The sequence below is a fragment of the Corvus cornix genome, chromosome 4 (genome assembly GCF_000738735.6).
Source record: "Corvus cornix cornix isolate S_Up_H32 chromosome 4, ASM73873v5, whole genome shotgun sequence".
NCBI classification, from domain to species: Eukaryota; Metazoa; Chordata; class Aves; order Passeriformes; family Corvidae; genus Corvus; species Corvus cornix.
Genome location: NC_046334.1, coordinates 24,099,741 through 24,121,064, shown reverse-complemented (window position 1 = coordinate 24,121,064; position 21,324 = coordinate 24,099,741). Strand labels below are relative to the sequence as shown.

The 21,324-nt window shown below is 39.0% G+C and overlaps 1 long non-coding RNA gene across 2 annotated transcripts in view; it reads right to left on the bottom strand.

Annotated features, from left to right (window-relative positions):
• LOC104697183 overlaps positions 1-21,324 on the bottom strand; it is a 33,920-nt gene that overhangs the window by 7,725 nt on the left and 4,871 nt on the right. For both annotated transcript variants that reach the window (XR_753131.4, XR_005601764.1), the window contains exons 2-3: positions 19,813-20,003; positions 16,887-17,045 (exon numbers count right to left, since the gene is read on the bottom strand). This is a non-coding gene — a long non-coding RNA (uncharacterized LOC104697183). The remainder of the gene's footprint in view (positions 1-16,886; positions 17,046-19,812; positions 20,004-21,324) is intronic.

Genomic DNA, 21,324 nt, shown 5'->3' with positions numbered 1-21,324 from the left:
TAGCAGAAATCTGTCTTGTTCTTTTTCCATCAGAGGTTTCTTGAGATATTCCTAAGAACTAGGAATTTATTTTGGACAGAAACACCAGCTCTGTTACAACAAAAAAAAATAAAAGGATGAAGAAGCATTCTTTTCTATGTATACAAAATAAATTACTTCCTTAGATTTCCTATACACTTGACTGATACATATAGGTGATTTTTAACAATGCACTGTTGAATGTCTGTAGGTTCCTTCCTGTATTGAGAAGGAACAAAGAATCTTTTCAGACTGAGCTTGTATTCCTAGCTCAGGATGTTTCCACTATGTCCACTATAGGGCAATACCCTCAAGGGGAATGGCTCTGACATTTCTGACATTTCTGTAGAGCTGGACACCTGAATGGACTCCAAAATATGTCAGTGAAGTGCTCCATCACTGGCTTCACATTCAAACTCTTTGCTAATACAGGAATTTCCCAATTCAACCTCTCATCAGACCCTACAAGGACTTAAGTTGACTGGTATTTTTGGATCAGACATCATCATTAGACCATGAAGCAGAAATCTCTCCCAGTTTAAAGTCTTGGTAAATATGATTATATTTTTAAACTAATTCTATACATGTAATAGGTGTCAGAGGAAAATCTAATTTACTCTCTCAAATTGATTTGTTATATTAACCAGATTAACATGCAGACAGAGAAGTAAATGTATGTTTTAATTCTGATTGCACTGGGGGATACATCTTCCTACCAGAGAGTGCCAACTTTATATGACTGTAAATACCCTCTGAAATTACAAGTGGGCATAATATTGGTTTCCAATCTATTTTTTTATATATTTTTTATACCTTGTTTCATATCCATCCTTATATTAGAAATATATATTTTTAATATATTTCCTAAGGAAAGCCTTAGGAAAGACATACTCTTAATTGTGGCAGTGAAATGTGGCATAAATGCTGGATAGATAATGAAAGGTTTTCACAGGTTTCTAGCCCACATCAATTTGATGGCCTTTGACTAATTCAAGTAAGATTTAAACAAACCCCCTTCTTCAAATTAAATGTAAACTTCAAACCTCCTTAGAATTGCCTAGAAAAAAATATCCTGAGAATTCATACTACATGAACTTGTATGTGATGGTATTATTTGCATTGACCAATATCCAGGGAAAGGACTTTTAATCTGCTTTGCTCCAAATCAAACATGACTACATTGACAGTATTGTGCTTATTACAACTTGAAGTTAGCATGGTAGGTTAAAAATATCTTAAGACTTCCTTCTTTTTTCCACCCACAGCCATGAACCTGATTTTTAGTGTCCTTAAATCCTGTCTGAATCTTTGTTAATTTTGCCAAAAGAACTGCTTATGAAGCAATATTAAACACTGTTTATACCTAAGGAGCTGTTACATATGGCCACAATTATGTGCTGACCCCTTCATGAAAGAATATGGTCATATATAAAATGTAAAATGGTATCAAAAACTTAAAAACAATGCACTAAGAGAAACAGAGGTGGCAGTAATTTCTTTTTCCTTTCTTGGATCACAATGTTCATATTACTAGAAAATGCATTTTCTTCTCTTTGGGATGTGTCTGAATGGTGCCTGCAAGCCAATTGTGCTGGGAAAGACAAACTTGGCTGGGATATGACAATCTTCAGATCGTTTACCTAATTTAAACATAAATTTATAAGCGATCTTGATGATGTCTTTCATTCTCTCTTAATCAATTTTCATTTTTAATCTGTTTCCTATTTTCCAACTTTACCAGGTGAAGAGTCACTTTGCATTATAGAACAATTTAGGCCGCACAGAATGAATGCTTCTGGGGACAGTTGCAGCCAGGTCCACCTACAGAAACAAACTCCCTGCCAGCCATAAGGGGTTTGGTATCAGATCTCAGGTCCAGTGCCTTGTTTTTAGTTTCCCAAGAAGGAGATTCTATTCCAAAAAGAAATTAAAGGGAAAATAATATCTGCCGTGACTCAGCAGATATTAACGTACATTGTAGGAATTCCTGGCTAAGGAAACTGAACCTGTTCAGTTTTTGTCATGCCCTTGAACTGAAGGAAAAAAGGAGAGGGTTGTTTATCAGTATGAAGCCTTGCATTTCTAATACCAGGCCTGAGCTGAAATTCTCTAAGCCAGAACAGGTTTGTTTTCTATGAGAGAAGGATTATGACTCCTCAGCTTCCATACTGGCATTTGTTCTTCTATATTTGAAGATCATTTCATTCTTTTTGCAGTGTTTTATTTTACTCTGCCAGGTTTTGTAATTCAAATTCTCAAAGGGTCTTGAGTCTGCAACCGAAAACAGTAAAAGTACAGAAAATGAATTTCCTGCTAATTAAAACTTCTGTGGGGAATGTTTTACCTCGTTGTAGAACAAGGCTTGCCATTCAGTCCATCACTGTTAAAAGAAAGTCCTGGTCTTTCCTTCATTCATTGCTTGCTATTCAAACCAGGACTGTTCTTTTTGGAATTGACTGAGTTTTTTGTCCTCTTTTGCTTCTTGTGTATTCAGAGGTTACCCTTGGACAAATCTCCCCAAGGAAGAGGCCTGTGTGACAGCAACCTGAAACTGACCCCTGGAATGAAATGACATTTAAAATTAAATTATGTACTTGTTTATAGAAATGTTGACTGACTAAATGCCTTAGGACTGCCAAAGTTCTCCTGTGTTGCTAAAATGATTTTAGAAAAATTGTGGTTGTGTAACATTTGCTTGCTCCTGTTCATTCAAGTCCAGTCTGGTCTACCTGGAAATCCCTCCATGACCTCCCACAGCCAGTGCTGCCCCTCTGACTTTGTCAGTTCATATATAAACTGTTCATATATAAAACAGTCCTGAATAAACACACAAGGCACTTATCATGGTATAGGAAGGAGCATGACTGCTGGTGACAGACACGGCACCAGAGGAATCTGTGTTGTTCTTGGCTACAGTCACTTCCAGTCAGGAAAATAATACTTTTTTTTCCTTCATAGCACAACTTCCAGCTTTCAGGGCAGTAATTTCCTTATACTTTGGATGGGTGGAAAAGCTATAAACAAATGCCTGTGGCGAGTAGGAAGAGAGGTTGCAACAGGCTGTCAAAGCAGAAGAAACAAAAAACCACCTTAAGGTTTCAAGAAAAACAAAAATTTTTCAAAATGTGTTCTAAGGAGCAGCACCTATTCTAGCTCGCTCAGCACTGTCAGGGTTGATGACTCTGCAGCCATCCCTGCTGTCAGGAGAGAAATGAGAAGTCAGAAAGAGCCACTAGCTATGTCTGTTGTGAAATACCAGGAATAAACTGCTTCTTATTCTGAAACCACAATGTCAAATATTTGTTTAAATGAAAATGTAGAAAAAGTGAGTGAGGTTTTACCTCTCTTAAGTAATCTACTTTAAGGTCTTCTAAGCATACCAAACAGTTTGCAACTGTGAAACCCAGCAAGAATCAGAACAAGGCATGCACTTAAATAGAAATGCACACACTAGCCTTCGGTTTGGCTTGAAAGCTGCTGGTAGGGTCTTGCCTTACGTTTATTTTAATTAATATTTTCTGTTCTTAGAAACATCCTAACTTTTCTCTCAAGCAAAATAAGAGGCAGCAAACTTGAGTAGTGAAACAAAAAGGGAAAAACCCCAAACTTAACAGCAGTTAGTAACACTTGGTTGAAAGTGAGTATTTCTGCACTTGCTCGTATGTGGCTTTGAGCATGGAGCCAAGAGCAGGACTGATGCTTTTCCACATCGGCATTCTCACAGACAAGCCTCTGGAGAAGAAGGAAGTTCTGCATCATGCTCTCTCAGCTTTCTATGAAGCCCACAAGAGAGTGGCTGGCTCTTCTGCAATCCCTCCAAAAGCCTACTAAAATAGAAAAAGACAAAAGATCCTTGGTCTTCATTAGAATTTCAGCACAGTATGATGGTGCATTTTCTATCCCATTGCTATGCAGCAGTAGAGGCTTCTTCCATGACTGAAAGTCGGTAAGCCTCTGCTGAAAGAAAATAATGCTCTTGCAGATATTTTGGGTAACAAGCATTTCTAATGGCAAATTTTATTTTATACACGTCTTTTTAAAAAAGTCAGATTTCAGTTGGTTGAGTTTATAGTTTTGAAATCTTGAAAGCAGAACATGTGAGTTGCCAGTGTTCCTTAAAGAACTAAAAGTCACTTACATATTTTAACCTAAAGGTAACTTCTCTGTCTTGTTTCATATAGACACTGTACCTCATAAGACCTAGGTCTGAAATTATGGATAAGATTTGTATCACATGCCTTACAGCACATAAGATAGACTGCAGCCAGACCAGTCGTTCAAGTTTCTATGTAAACAAAAATATAACAGCATCCTTATTTAGATGGGAGCCCAACTTTCTCATTTAATCCTTAACAATCCTATGGACACTTCTTTGTTAATTCCTGTTTTTCCTTGAAATCTATAAAAAAACTATAACTAGAGTGAGTTGGGGCTGTGTTTCTTACAGACTCATAGAACAGCCTAATACAGGCTGTGTATGTGAACTGGTTCATGTAAGTAGTCCCACCGAGGTCACTACTGAGGACAGGAATATGCTAACAGCAGTAAACGCAGAGCAAAGGTATTCTCACAAAATATGTTACTTCTCTGATTTAAATACACTTGCTAAAAATGCACTTCATGCTTTTACATAGAGAATCACTTTTACAAGTTTAAATAGTCACAATCGTAAATATATTATTCAGTTAGAGAAGGAATAACCATGACCCAAACTTTCACAAGAATTTACCATTTTAGTCTGAAATCTTACTCCTACTTACTCTTACGCCTGTACTTAAATAAAAAAATAAAGAAAATGCATTGCACTACCTTTTCTTCCAATACAGAAAAACAAATATTCAGAGGATATCTGAATATTCTTTCAAGATAGTTGTCTAAAGAGGTAGTTTCCAACAAGCTTTCTTGTCTGCTTATTTACCTTTATTGCTCTACAGTGATAAACTGGTTTACTTTTAGTAACTTTTACAATTGTTTAGTCTGACTTCTTATGAAGTAATTCAGTCTTCAGGAAATTAATTCAAACCAATGGGTTTTTTTGGTTTGGTTTTGTTTTGTTTGTTTTTTCCGAAAAATCTTGTTGACCAGGAAATTTCTGAAGGGTTGGGTAAGGTTATGAAGTCAATAGCCTAAAGAGGAAACTGCAGCTGGCAGTTCTGGGTATATTGAGCAATTGCATTTTTAAGAAATCCTTGTTTGTTTTTAGCTTTTATGGTAACTTTTCATGAGGCTTCGTGTGACTGGTGTTTCTTGTATAAGGGAAGAACCTGCCTGAGAGATTGATGCTTTCTTCTTTTGGGACTGGAAAGTAAATAATAATTACTTTTGTAAACACGATACAGGAGCTCAATACTAAGACTAAGGAAATGCAGAGTACTTGTGCACGGATATCAGGAATATGTGCAATTTAAGAAAGTAGTTATGGGAATTTGGCAAATATTCATTTTTCTCACATCCTCCTTTCACGATGTTCCTTTGGGACTTGCTCATAAAGAACTCCAGGCAAAATTTCCCTGAAGCCCCTCAGGGACTTTCTCTGAATTTTGGTTCAGACTAAAACTTGTGCTTGACACCAAGGGAACACGAGGCCGGAGAGCAGCTCTGCAGAAAGGGACCTGGGGGTCTGGGGGTCCTTGGCAAGTTGAATGTGAGTCTTTGTGGCCTGGCAGCCAGGAGGGCCAGCCGTGTCCTGGGGTGCATCAGGCACAGCATCGCCAGCAGGGCAGGGGAGGGGATTGTCCCACTCTGCTCTGCACTGGGGTGACCTCACCTCGAGTGCTGGGGGCAGCTTTGGGTGCTACAGTATAAGAAAGATACTAAATTATTAGACAGTGTCCAAAGGAGGGCAACAAAGATGGTGAAGGTCCTTGAGGGGAAGCTGTATGAGGAGTGTCTGAGGTCACTTGCTCTGTTCAGTCTGAAGAAAAGGAGACTGAGGAGAGACCTCATCACAGTCTGCAACTTCCTCAGGAGGGGCAAAGGAAGGGCAGACACTGATCTCTTCTCTGTGATGCCCACTGACAGGACCCAAGGGAATGGCCTAAAATTGTGCCGGGGAGGTTTAGGTTGGATATTAGGAAAAGGTTCTTCACCCAGAGGGTGGTTGAGCACTGGAACAGCTCCCCAGGGAAGTGGTCACAGCACCAGCCTGACAAAGTTCAAGAAGCATTCGGACAGTGCTCTCAGGCTCATGGTGTGATTCTTGGGGCTGTCCTGTGCAGGGGCAGGAGTTGGACTTCAGTGATCCTTGTGGGTCCCTTCCAACTCACGGTATTCTATGATACTGTGGTCAAGACCAATAATGAATACTAGGATGGACTGCTCTACAAACAACACTATTTATCAGGGTTACAAAGTCAGCCACACTCTAATATTACAAAAATCTGAGATTGTACTTTTATCTACCACTTTCAATGAATATAAATTCATAGATTATGCCAAGGATCATCTCTAAAGTGCACGTGTGAGAGAAGTGACCTTGGTTTTTTATTTAAACATAACTAATTCTAATAGAATTTAAGCATCGAACAGTTATTTTTTTTTCTGAGAGTGTGATCTAAACTAATCTGTAAAATATATACTAAAAGACACTTTGAATTCCCGTATCAATAGAAGCTCATTTCCAGAATTCTTAAGCTTTTGAATAAAGAAAATAATCAAATCATGTTAAATAAAAATACCATATCATAAGGTATATATCACAATGCAATCTTTAAAAAAATCAAAAAATATCTAGCCAAATTATTTGTGTGCCTTTTAAAATGTTGCCTCATATCTTAGAAAGCACTGGAATGAGTTAGTACTTCCATACAGAAAAGTTCTGTCACTGGTGGGGCCTTGCATCATTCATCACTTTCTTTTTTTTACCATGGAAAACAAGAGGTACGGAGGGTTAATTATCAGGAAAGGATAAGTGTAATGCTCCAAATAACAAAGAGATGGAGCATGTGTTGATGAAATATGTACTGTGTATTAAACATGTGCAGCCAAACTCAGGCCTAGCAGCAAGCAAAATGTTTTTAACTTTGAGCAAAAGAAATAGGTTATAAATCCAGTTAGTGAGTCAAAAAAACCCCAAAAACCACAACAAAAAACACTATTAAAAACTGTATTAAATTAAATGTATTAAATTGTCACTGTAAGAATTAAACTAGCTGATGAAACATAACTCTTGTACATGAGAAAATCCATCAGCCAGCCTGACAGCCCAAACAATAGTGCTTTCTGACTAAGTAGGACTTATCTCTAATTGGGGTCTAGTTTCTCTTGAATTCCATTCAAGATAGAAGTCAGAAAATTTGGTAACTTGAACTGGTAAACTCCCATTTTGGAGGCCAAAGACATATCACCATAATGACAACTGCCTGAGAATGTCTCCCTCAGCCTGCAGCCCTATAGATAGGTATTCTGTAAAGTATTTCTAAATTGTGTTTCTATCAAAGCTTTTTCTCATTTGCTTCTTGGGAAAGGTATGTATTCTATTCTTCTAAGGTTTATCCAACTAATGATTAATACCCAAGGAGAGAAAAATAATCCATAACTGATTTCGTATTGATCATACTGATGTTTGTGCTGCTTATTTAATTATTATAGCCTTTGAAACACAACTAAAACAAAAATTTCCAGGAACTTCATTGAACATGCTCTGACCCTGTAAGTCTCTACCAAGCATTACAGCAGAGCCTCTTGCACAGTCACATTTTCCAAACTATTAAAATGTGTCTGTGTTTGTCTTTGAAATGACGCAATTGTGTCCACTGGAGCCTGCAAGTTTTGAACTGAACCTGTGCAGAAGATGGGGACTGCCCACTGGCCATAGGCAGTGCCAAGTGTCAACAGTGGAGGCAGGTGAATGGCATTGTGAGCAGGCATGGATTTCTTTAACACTACCTCTTCTTCCAAAAGGATGGCTGCAGTTGTGAAAGGTGTTAAAGAACAGGTCTCTGTGTATACTCTTTCTGGTTGCTCTACTGATACAATGCTTATGGACATCAACAGGAGTAACCTGCAGGCTCAAAAGTGGGGAATGTAGTAGTGATAGAAGAATTAGGGCTGTACTTTTATTTTATTTCATTTATTCCTGCTTAAAAATGGGACCTTATCATATTTTTTTTTGAGAACACTTTAACAGATAAATGCAGAACAATACAGGTAGAATCTGTTGGTGGTCATATGTCCTTAAGGATGGAAGGAAGTATTTGCTTGTGCTCTTTGCCAAGTGAAAGGATTGCAAGATTAATCAGTGCCTGCCTGCCTTGGAGGCCTGCTCTTCTCTGTCTGCTAATCTCCCACACCAGTTTGCATTTTAGCTGTGATTTCTACCATATTCATTTTTCTTCCTGTAGATAGTGGTTTCTTTAAAGTCTTAACCATTCCTCTTTGTATAAGCTGCACATTATCCAAGACACAGGCAAAAAGGATCTCTCTTTCTTCATATATGGTAGATACTCAACAAAACAGAGTACATAAGTGCCATTATTTTCCTGTGAGGTTTTTTATGGCAATCACCCTCCTTTTCAAAGACAAACGCAGAGAATGAAGGAGAGGTATTGAAACTACACTTTATCTGTCTGCTGCGAATGATTTAATCTCATACAGTTTATAAAGCAGGGAAAGTTACTATTTAGCTTTCCAGATCTAAAACATGAGAGCTAAACATTTCCTAAATATGAGAAGCAATTTTGGCAGAGAATAGAGGAGAAAGGAATTTTACCAGGTACTGCACTGTCTTTTCCTATTTTCTGAGGTAACTGTAATGAGGTCATTGGCAACCATGTTCTCGGCCACAGAGGGGTTTCTGCCATTTTTATGTGTGAGGAATTGTTTAGAAAACTGCCATTATTTGAAAACTAAGCAGACTGTCATTCTTGCTTTTAAAGCTGTATGCTGTTTAAGCCACTGTCATAATCCACCTGTTTGTCAAATTCTGGGATTGTGTTATGATATCTTTACATACATGGAGATGCCAGAGACTGTGCAAAAATCTCTTTACTTTGCCAAAGCAAATAAATGAAGAAAGTCTCCACGGACAAGGGGTGAGCAGAACAGATGTGATAGCTTTACTTTACATTCGCCTGCCTTGTATATAGGTGCCACATAAGAAATATTGTTTGAGTGTTGTTATACTCAGCCAATAGTCAGCAATAGAAAAGGCTCTTTGAGTATGTGGGCAGCCACATTTAAGTCAGATCAACCCCAACACTGCTGCAAATTATTCAAGATGCTGAAATTTGGGTAATTTACAAATCTCCTTCTGAGCTGAGGCATACAAATCAAGCATTACATCACTTGAAAAGGGAATTGCAGTTTCATCCTTGTCATCTTGTGCTTCTACCTTTTTCACCCTAATAAAGTGGGATTTTTTTTCGGTTGAAAAACACAAAAGAGAAGGAAAGAAAAAAGAAGTTGCCAACTGGCTGATTTCCAGTTTGCATGGGTATAACAGAATACAGAATCAGCCCAGTATTTGGCTTTATTTAGAAACATGGGCCCTTTTCCAGATCCCATTAAGACTGATGAAAAATGCACTTCATTGATTTTGCTGACAGTGGATTGAGTCCATTAAGAAAAATTAGTTTGGTGTCAGGATAGCGACAGTTTCTGTGTAAAACAAAGAATGTAAACATTTGTAGACCAAAAGAACATATTTTCCCAACTTTAATATGAATTCCAAACAAACTTTTTGAAAATTAATTCAAAATTAAGCTAGTGCCTGTGCACAGCTAGGTTTTTTTCACTGAGAAACAGTGCTGGAGGAAATTAATGTGTCTCTTGGTTATCTATCAAGAAGACAGTATTCATAAAGACTGTGACTATCTTCCTGACATATAATTCAGTGTGGCTGCAGTAACTTTAAAGAGAAAACCATTAGCTGTGGTACACTTCATAGAACCATTTCGGTTGGAAAGGACCTCTGAAATTATTGAATCCAACCATTAACTCAGCACTGCCAAGTTCACCACTGAACATCCATGTGTCTTTTAAATACCTCCAGGGATGGTGAGTCAACCATTCCCTGGGCAACTTCACAACCCTTCCTGTGAAGAAAATTTCCTAATTTCCAATCTAAACCTCCCCTGGCACAACTTGAGGCTGTTTCTTCTTCCTGTTGCTTGTTATTTGAGAGAAGAGACTGACCCTCACCTGACTACACCCTCCTTTCAGGTGGTTATAGAGGGCAATAAGGTCTCCTCTGAGCCTCCTTTTCTCCAAGCTAAACATCTGCAGCTTCCTCAGTTGCTTCTCATAGGACTTGTACCTCAGACCCTTCCCCAGCTCCATTGCCCTTCTCTAGACACACTCCAGCACCTCCAAGTCCTTCCCATAGTGAGGGGCCCAAAACTGGCCACAGGACTTAGAGTGTGGCCTCACCTGCTGTGAGTAGAGGGGGACAGTCACTGCCCTGGTCCTGCTGGCTGCACTATTGCTGATCCAAGCCAGGATGCCATTGGCCTTCTTGGCCACCTGGGCACTCGTTGGCTCATGTTCAGCTGGATGTTGACCAGCAGCCCCAGAGTCTTTTGGGCAGCTTTCCAGACACTCTGCTCCCATTCTGTAGCCCTGCACAGGGTTGTTGTGACCCAGGTGCAGGATCCAGAAGTTGACCTTGTTGAATCTCATAAAATCGGCCCATGAGCCAGCTTGTCCATATCCCTCTGTATATCCTTCCCACCTTACAGCAGATCAACACTCACACCCAGCTTAGTGTCATCTGTGAACTGACTGAGGGTGCACTCGATCCCCTCGTCCAGGTCATTGATAAAGATATTAAACTGGGCTGGCCCCAATACTGAGCCCTGGAGAACACCACTGGTAACCAGCTGCCAGCTGGATGGAGCTCCATTCATCACCACTCTCTGGGTTCAGCCAATCCAGCCAGTTTTTTACCCAGAGAACCATGCACCCGTCCAAGCTGTGAGCAGCGAGATTCTCCAGGAGAATGCTGTGGGAAACAGTGTCAAAGGCTTTACTGAATTCCAGGTCAGCAACATTCAGACCCTTTCTCTCATCCACCAAGTGGGTCACTTTGTCAGAGAATGAGATCAGGCTGGTCAAGCAGGACCTGCCTTTCATAAACCCATTCTGGCTGGATGCTAATAGGTTACTTATATCCCACAGTCTTGGGGGAAACAGATAAAGAGCTGGTATTTTCTTTTACTGACACTAAATGGCTAATGTGAAGTTAACTCAAAATGACTGTTTTGCTCTGGGGGAAGAATAGCTGCACATTTGTTATTTAGAGTACCAGAGGGGTCGAATATGCCTTGCACTTACAATTAGAGTCTTGCAGGATGTGCCAGAGTGTGTGACTGCCGTGCTGGGAAATGGCTTTTCCCCTGGTGGAACCAAGGTTGAAGCCACTTATCAGAGTGCCCTTGGCTCACCTCACTTGCAGCATTACCTCTTCATGCGTGTGCAGTGCGTGCCTACAGACAGACATTTGCACAAATATAATTTTTTGGAAAAAGACATACACAGTCCTAAGACCATACAGAAATACAACATATCTGTGCCACTTAGTAATGTCAGTGCAACACCTTAGTGTCCTTTAAAATAGGATTTTCACTTCAGCCACCAGTCAGGAACCACACATCTAAAGAATGTCTTCAATTTGCAGCAGCCTAAGAGTGAAGCCCAAATCACAGCCTGGTTCATACCCATGAATGGAGATCTATACTTGGTCAGAACCAAGGAAATTCCTGAGCTTCTTAAGGAGAGCAAGAATCTATGGACAGATGTATTATGGGAAAGGTAAGACTTAAAGTTTTTTCTCCAGCAAGATGCTGTTCTTATGACACACTGACAGTAATAGCTTTTGAAGACTTAATGCTCACCAAGGCAGTGAAAACAAGGTGAATCTCATGGAAGTCCTGGGGAGATTTAGTAAAGAAAATACTAATAGGAATTTCCCTGCTAGCTCATCTCAGAAAACAAACAAACAAACAGACAGGACTGGGGAGACTCTCTCCCCATCGATGTGGATAGCCTCAGTTATCAAGTCAAGGGAAAAAGGGCATGTATAGGGGCTCCATTTATATTCCAGGGTCTGGTCTGGGAAGACTGATTTTTTTTCCTTTGCCCCTTTCCCCTTTGTTTCCATTTTTTCTTTTTTCTCCTTTTTTCCTTTTATGTGCTCCCTTCTCCCTCCCCCTACACCCCATAGTTGATTTTTTGTTGGTTTGGTTTTTTTTTCTTTTTTCCTTACTGTCTAAATCAGATCCCAGGCAGGGTTTGAGTTCATTCAGGAAATGACAAAACCTGACCTCACTTCTGAGCTGAAACCACTGCTGGGATATATGAGGATTGCAACTCTGTCCCAAGGCAAAGTCAAACAGCTTAGCTTTGTGTGGCTTTCCCCTTTGACAGAGGAAGAAAGCAGTACTAGCAGAGCTAGCAATCATCTCTTGCTAAACATCAGTGACCAGCAGCACTGTTTCCCAGCAGATCTGGATGGGAGATGCCTGGGTGGACAGAGTTGGGGCTGCTTTGGATGGCTGGATCTCCTTCCACACAATTGACTTGTGGTCAGAGCAGGCCGAGGTGTGGGCGAGGTGTTTTGTCAATCAAATTGCACATGCAACTCGTATTTGGACTGAATCATCAGTAAACATCAGTGTCTAGTTTTACAGAAAAAATACATTTTTTAAATTAAGATTTCTTTATGTGACCTTTTTTCTGGCTAAGCTAATAAAAGGTTTTGGTTACATTTCTTTACACTTTAATGTTTGCATTTGTTTATTTCCCACCATTTTAATAACAAAACTCTTGCTCTGAACTTGTACTGTAAATAGCTGACTGGCAACAAAGTTGTTTTGAAAGACAAGAAAAACAATTTAAAAATCCTTTAATCTATACTGACAAAAATATTCCATAACTAGAGCATGAAGTCCTGGTTCACATGTACAAAAATACATGTACTAAAAGGGATTTTTTTTTTATTAACTGTGGCTGAGCAAGGGCTGTCCATGCTTTTGAAGAAGTCATCAGGTCTCTTTTTTTGTTTGGTTTGTTGAAAAAATTCACTGGAGCATTTCAGAGATAATGATAACGTGTTGCATAGAGTAATATCAGTTACATCTTTTTCATTCTTAGCAAATCACAGTGATCATCTCAAGATTTCTATGTTTTGCTGTGATCTATATCTCTGCAAAGCTCCAAGCCAAGGTACTTATTAAAGGGAACTGTTCAGTTAATTTTGATATATTTAATAAAATAAACAGCAGAGTTATTGTTACTGGATATAAGCACCCTTATATCCATTTTATGCAAAGGGTACAGTACTTGAAGTAATTTTAATAAGACCATAAAAAAAGGAAGTCACTTCATTTTTGGAGTGACTAACCTAGCTACTGATCTGAAAATTCAGAGAATTGCTATTAATCTGATTAATAGTATTTGTGAAGTTAGCCACATATTTAAAGACAGGAAACAAGACACTGCTGGAACTGTGAACCTGATGCTGGTTCAATTCTATTCAACTATCATGCCAAGAGAGCAAAAGAGGAATGTGAAATTCTAGAAAGGGAAAGGGCATACCATATTTGTTTCATCAAATTGTGTACACCTAAAAGATGAGGTGCTAAGAAGCATACAATATGGGCTTGTCAAAACACACCGAGGCAACCATTCGCTGACAGCGCACTGGCCTGCACTGTAAGTGAATAACGCAGGAGTGAAATCATTTGACTTTAGTAAGGTTGGGCTGTGTTGTCTATCTCAGCATAAGCAAACAAGGAAATGTGGTCTAGTTTGAACCTTATTAGTGCTAATTCAACCTCCTTACCATCAGCTCCTACCTCAATATAACACCACAGTTTGTTCCCTCTCCCCTAGGCAGTGTTTCTAATGCCCAGTGCTGTTCAATCACCATTCAACCTTCCTAGTTTGTGACTGCCAGCCTAAACATCTAACTTAAGCAGTGTAACTCATCTCCTTTATGCCTGTTGTCTAAAAGTGTTTTATCTAGAGGTCCTTAATTCCAGTCGAGGCTTCACTGATGAGCCCACCCAGGCAGTTTGGAACTGAGTCCCCCATGCTGGCAATGGGTGAGAGAGCCCTGATATCTCCCACATGCTCTGCATTAGTGTTCAGGCCCTCAAGCAAGACTCAGAGAGTGGGATTGGATAGGCTGACAGTAGTCATTAAGATTAGATTAGAGCGGGTGCTGAGAGGCTGGACTGGAAACTCCATAATAGGAATAGAGAGAGGAATATAGTGAGATCATAGTGACTGAAGCAGAGAGTAAAGCAAGGACAGCTTGTGTGGTAGACAAGGTCCAAGCAATCTGAGGTCAGACAGCTTGGGGTATGTGCCTGAGATCTATAGATGGAAAGGCATGAAACTGCTCTGGACAGCAAGATGCTGTGTTTGCATCACACCATACTGTAGCATACCACTGCAGCATGGCAAAACATTCAAAAGGAGGCTGAATGGCAGCAAAATGTCTCTTGTAATCTATTTTTCCTGAGTTTCATAGCTGAGGAGTGCAACTGCAGCACTGATAGTATTTATTCCTTGTGTGATTTTGAGACTATCTGCCTCAGATGTATTTTATTTATACTATCACCTTTCCATCAGAAAACATCACCCTCAGTATCTAGGCCATTAAGTAACCAGTAAATAATGTCAGTAATTAAGACCCTCCAGATTCTCACTGGCTGTAAGGAGCTAGATGAGATGAGCCATCAGAAAAGAGGCCTCCCTGGGTACTGGTGAACATTAATGTTATAAATGTTGTAAAACCCATTAGAGATACACTTCTGCTATCCTTGCTGCTACCAGCTATATATAGCGACTACAGTGGCTGTCCCTAAAGTCACTGTCCAGTTTGCTGACATCTTTACTGGTTCATTATGTTGGTATATGATCCCATGACTTGGTCTCAGCTTTTGGTTCACATGCCAGTCATGAAGAGATTGACCAGGTCCTTCGTAAGTGTGGTCTCAGCAGATTCTGTGGCCTTTTGCTGGTGAGCTGCACATCCAGCAGCAAGGGACTCTAATGAGATGGAAAACAGCTTCTAGAGGCTCCTCTCTGAGATGTGCTCAGGGCAGATTCAGAGTTTCATTCTCCTAGTCACTGGAAAGCAGAATAGTTACTGTCTGGTCTGTCTCACTGGAAGTCTGCATGTTTGGATCCAGATGTTGGCATGCTAACCTAAGATCTTTCTTCACAAACTTACTGGGCAGACCACAGGAGAAGGAGGGTAGGATCAGAATAAGGATTGAAAATCACTTCTATTTGTGAATCTGAGTTGAGTTTAGGTTATGAAACAAGAAAAATAGGGAAAAAATTGAAAAACTGGGGCAAGTACTTCTGGACATGTACTGCTAATCAGAAGAAAACAGTGCCATAAAGACATTGGGGAATCCCATGGGATTTCTGGCTATTATCTACCCAGTTTTTCTGCCCTGTGGGAATTTATTTCTTGGAGCAGAGCCATAATGCTAGACTGGACAGTTGCAACAGCCAGTCTCAGACTTTCTCTGCAGTCTGACAGTTCCTCTCTGCACCCAAGCTTCCCCGTATTCTATCCCTAATCTTGGAGTGGCAGGGCAGCAGTGCCCCTTGTTCTAATATACTAAGGTCTATGTACTTTCACAATGGTATTAAGAAATCCCCTGAGTTGAAAACAGTTGGAATTTAGAAAGATATTTGGGTAAAAAGTAACATCTGCTTGTCCTGTCCATACTCTTCCCTAGGCACCTGCCTGTGGCCATCAGTGCAGACAAAATGTTGTTTTATGGGGCCCAGTGGTCTGAAGTAGCATGGCTGCTTTTATGAAGTCATTTGATAATCTTCATCAAATATTTAATGACTGCATGGTCTTTGTATGAACACTACTGAATTCATTCTGCATACAGCAAAACTGAATGGTACATTGACAAAATATATCTGTCTGGGCAGAAAAACCGCAGTCCTAATCTTTTAGGTGCTCAGAACTGGATATTTTCATTTAGTCTGGCATTGAGAGTCACTGCAGGATCTATGATTTTAACTGCTATGTTCAAGATAAGTGCTAACATAAAATACAGATCATTAATCAAAAAAATCATTTCAACACACACTTAAGGATGTGAATAATTACACTAAAGGGAATGGCTCTGCTGACTGGCCTGAGTTGATATAACAGTGAACCTATGCAAAGGCAAAAATGTAACAGTAATCAGATGCAATCTGGAAATAAGAATGTATTTTTTCTAGCATAAAAAATAGTTCTCTTCAGCAACACTGATGTCAGATCCACTAGCATGTATAAGTCTCTCTTACCTCAAGACAGGAAGGATAATGTCTTAGATGAGAGAAAATTATGTTAAGGATGCATTAAGAGGTCACTATGTTCTTTAATATCAAATGACCACCCATACTAAAACCTCTTGCATCTCTGTTTACAGTTAGACATTTAAATAAAAAAAATAAGCAGTTCAGCACAGTTTCTTGAAGTTTCTTGAACTGCTAGACTTTTAATATTGATGTAAGGTATGTAATTTACCCTGTACATTTCAGGCATAATGTGTAAAATACTTGTTTCCATAACAAACTGTCCTTTTTGGATGAATGGGATATTTCTACAGGGATTTCTGGGTAGCATATTTTTGGAAGTTTCTACTTTGGAAATTATTAGTTGCTATGATAATTTCTGAGAAACCATGAAGTGTAATAACTAGGCACCAAGTATATAATTATTATTACTCTGAAGTGTGTTTTTCAAACCAGAAGGACATGGCCTTTCTTCTGTGCTTAATTGTATTCAAGCCTCTGAGAAGTATGCTCAGCTAAGAGGGTTCATATAACAGTTATTGTTCCAACGCCTGATTTTGTCCAACATTCCTATTCTCAAAAAATATCTCCTTAAATAGTGTGTCACATACCTACGTTGGTGCCTCAGGCACCTGTCCTTCTTTTTGAGTTCATTCATTCTCCAGGACTTCCACTGCTGTACAGGTAATGGTTCTACTACATTTCACAGTCCTCATTTCACTCCTTACCCAAACAATCAGCAGGCAGGCATTGCTAGTTCTCCTCATTTTCTGAAAGAAAATAGCAGAGCTTTAATTCCACGGTAAATTTAAGAGTGCCTTTTAGGATCTCCTAAGGCAGATCCTTTAACATGCATGGATCCTTCACACTGGTGTGAAAACCCAGACATTCTCTCAATTACTATGGTAGTGTCCCTTTTCTGAATTGCTAAATCTGGATGAGGGGACAGATTCTAAAGTTCAGACATATATGTCAGCACAAATATAGAGAATATCAATTTTTTAGACTAAGAATCAAACTAAGCCCTTAGAGTGAGATTCTGCTGAAATAGGTCTCTTAAAGGTAGAAAGAATCTGTTTTCTTTAGGTAGCAGTTTTGGGGCTCATGTCCAGTTTGGAATTGGAGCCTGGGATAGGTGCAATTCATTATAACACCATGCCAGCATGCTAAAAGTGTTCCAAAGACTGCAACTGAGCATCTTGTGGGTTGTAAGAAATTTGCCCTACGGGCCTTTGGCACCATATGTCTAGCAGGTAGCTGACAGCTGTTCAGACTGAGTGCAAATCAAGAAGAATTTAAGTAAAGAGCAACTACTACAGTAAAGCACATCAGCAGTGTGATTTAGGTAGAATACATATGCTATGGTGGGCAAAAAGGAAATCTGAATGTGATATTGCATGCTGTCCTCGCTTTTGTCCTCAGGAACATCTAGATACCTTTCCAAAATAGTCAGCCAGGAGAAATACTGAATCGTGCTTAAAACTCTTATCAGATGGAATTGCCATGTGTCCAACAAGGCACCTGTCTCTTCTTTTTATTATGTAAGTAGAGGAAATAAAGACAGGTACTTAATTTTGTATAGCACTTTGCATGCAATAAGTGCCTTTAGAAAGTGTTTATGTGGCAGAAAGTATAGAAGGTGTTATTGAATGACATCTCAATAATAACTGTCTTCCTGATTCTTTTCAAGGTCAAGCTATATTCTTTATCAATTTGTATAGATATAGTTGTGGCGTAGTTATTCATGAGGCATACAGTTCATGCCTGTAGCATGTTGATAAGAATTACTAATCATGCATTAACTCTTCACTAGTCATTTACATCTACCATTTATGCATGAACAAACACTGCCTTTAAGAACTTTGAAGCTGACAGGCTAATCCTTTTCACCACTGACTTGTATCTCAATTCCTCAATGACAGTATAATCCACAAAAGAATCCACAGTGGCACTAAATGTGTTCAGCCAATTAATTACACCATTTGATTGAGACATAGAGGTTAAATGAGAGCATATGAGTTAAATGTGGATGCAGACAAATAGGTATCTTTTTATTTAATTTTTTTTTCTCACAAAACTGGTGTGACAATCTCAACTTTCTAAAATATTATCTTACAGGAAGTAAATGAGCCTCTGTAATTTTCAAGAGACATTTAGTTGTTTTTTTAACACTATTATAGGTATATAATTGTGTTCAAAACTTTTTTAAAGTTATTAACACTGTGAGTGTTATAATGTGCAACAAGAGTTTAAAGTCTTTAAAAATTTTAAAGTTTAGGGGAGGAGGTTGGGCAGGAAAAGGATAGGAATGGGTAAGGGTAAAGAAGAATACAGAAGACCCTCCTGTTGAGTCACAAGTTTTAGAGTAGACCCTCATGCTAAACTGAGCCTGACCTTTACCAACAGTTAGTGCCTGAAAGCTCAACAGCCATTAACCTTAACAGCACTTAAATTTAACAGCACTTAATCTGTAACTTAGGATCAACAACTTAACGAAGGATTCATATAGAATTTGCTATAGCACAACAGTAACTCACCTACAGGCCTAACTTACTTTCAAATCTAAAGTACTTAAGAATCTAGGTGAGCAACATTCCTAGTAATTTGCTACAGCATATTCACACTTGCATGCACAGACAGAGTCTGTACAAGGTACTTGTGAAAAATTACCCTTGAGTTCAATGAAGTAATAATTTCAGATGCCTTTGCATCTTCTCAACAGGCACAGGGTTGAACCTCGGGGAGCTGGGGTATGAGCCCAGGATCCATCGTCATGGTTCAGTGATCCTCTGCACAGAGCAAACTCAAGAGTTCACTGGCTCTGAGAGCTGTCCCAGGCAGAGGGAGGTCACTGGTCACAGCTGCTGTGGTCTGGGAGAGCTCAGAGGGTCTCACTTTGGGCTGCTGTTTTTAGGGTCACAAGAGAAGTGGCTTTAGTCATAGTAATCTTCCATCTGGGCCACAATTCAGGTCAGAAACTTTCTTTGAAAATTTGATAATGAAAGTATTATCCCACTTGGGTTGTTGTTCAGACAAGAAAAACAAGTTTCCACGGCTGTTTGTTACAGTCCAGGTGGTCATTAGACAGTACTAGTTCCTGGGAGCAGTGTTCCTGATAAGCTCCAGGTGCACCTCCTCAAGGCGGGGGCCTAGGGAGTGTTTCGGGGATTGTAGTGTGGCCAGGGCTGGGGGAGTGGTGTGTGCACCACCGCACAGGGCAAAAAATCTTGAGGTCATACAAACAGCTTGACAGTGGTTTGCACGTGGAGATCTGTCAGCAAAGGCATAGCTACATAGTAAATGTAAGCAATAAAATGCATAAGGCTGCAAGGAACATGTTTTCAGCATCTTGTATGATCTTGATTTTCTATAAATCCATGACAGCAAGTAGACATGTGGCTGCTTCCTGTGAAGTACAGGCATTATGAATATGGTCATGTCTATTATGATCAATGTATGCCATTGCTGTTTTGAGAAGCTCTGTATCTATCAGATACATAAAGCCTAACATATATATATATATATATATATACTTACCAGCATTAACATGTTTGATGAGGCACAGGTTTCTAATAATTTTCTCATTTAATTTTAATGAGACATTTCACTCTGTGTGCAGCTCTCTCAAAAGTCTTAATTTTAGAGCCTCCACCAAGGCATAGTAGTCTGAATTTTCCAGTCAGATTTGCCAGATCAACCCTGTAAGGATCATCTGTCATACTCAGTATCTGTAAAGGAGAGAGAGATGAGGGAACTGGAACATTAAGGAGGACAGACTATAATATTCTTCATCTGATGGTTCATCTGTTTGCTATTTTGTTTGCTGCTGGGTTTGCTGCTTCAAATTCCTGTATCTCAAAATGAAAGGAAAATCATTAGTCTTCATTTTAAAGAAACAAAATCAGGTTACTTCCACAGTTTTTGTGCCAGATGGGAGGAACCTTTCATACCAAATACCTATTTTGTCCCTATTTCCTACAATGACCTGAGGATGTATACCCCTTTTTACAATAATAGAGAAGGAAGGAAGAAGAAAGAGTTATCATCCTTTGGAAATCAGTCTTTTTTAGGTGCCCTGTAAATCTCTAAACCTTCGGGGTGATCACCATAGCCATCAAGATGATTGAATTCAAGGTGATTGAAAAAAACCTTTTTATAATTACAAAGGTTGCAGAATATGAAATCTTTTCTAAAATTGTGTTTTCTAATTGTGTGAATTAAATCAAATTAATGTATAAAAAACCCAAGTTTGGTGAGCATTGAAACTAAGGAAATATGATTTTCATTTGATTTGGGTCTTCTGTCTCCCTGGCTTTTTAACTGAATTAATCTGAAAGCCAATGCATGGGTTCTTGTGTTAACAGAAATTTAAAAATATATATTTGCTTTCCTGAAAAAAGCTTGGTAAAGGCTCTAATAAAATTTGGTCAGCTATTTGACATTAGAAGTTCTGGTTTTCAGTCATAATTCCTCCTCTAGAAAAGTAGATGCTTTATGAATTATATATTTTTGTGACTAAAAAACTTGTAATCACTTTTTCCTAGGTGGTTTTTCTGATGTCTAGTGACCACTCAGGCCAGTCTGCTTGTTGTCCTACTTTTCTTCCTTCTGCAGGAGCATTATCTTAATCTGTATTTTAAGACAGGTGCCTTTACAGAATACACAGGACTAATCTCTGAGTCCTCTGCCTTTTTTTTTAAAATGTTATTGTTATTATTTTAAATGCTGTATCAATCACTTGAAAAAAATACCCCAGAAGTTTGAAACAAGCTATTTGAAATATATACAGTGTTATTACACAAAATTCAATACCTTAATGAGACTTAAAAGAGCAATAAACCCAAAGAAATTCTCTTATACAGCTGCAAAGTATCTTTTGTGTGATTGAACAGCAGAGCTGGACCTTCAGATATGCATGTTCTACTACTGCAGACTAAAGACACAATTAATGTCCCTGGGCTGATCACAAGGAAATGTCTTGTTACATTTTGCATTTGGTTTACACAACTATTTTCTAGGGAATATTGTCTAAGATCAGGAATTTATGGG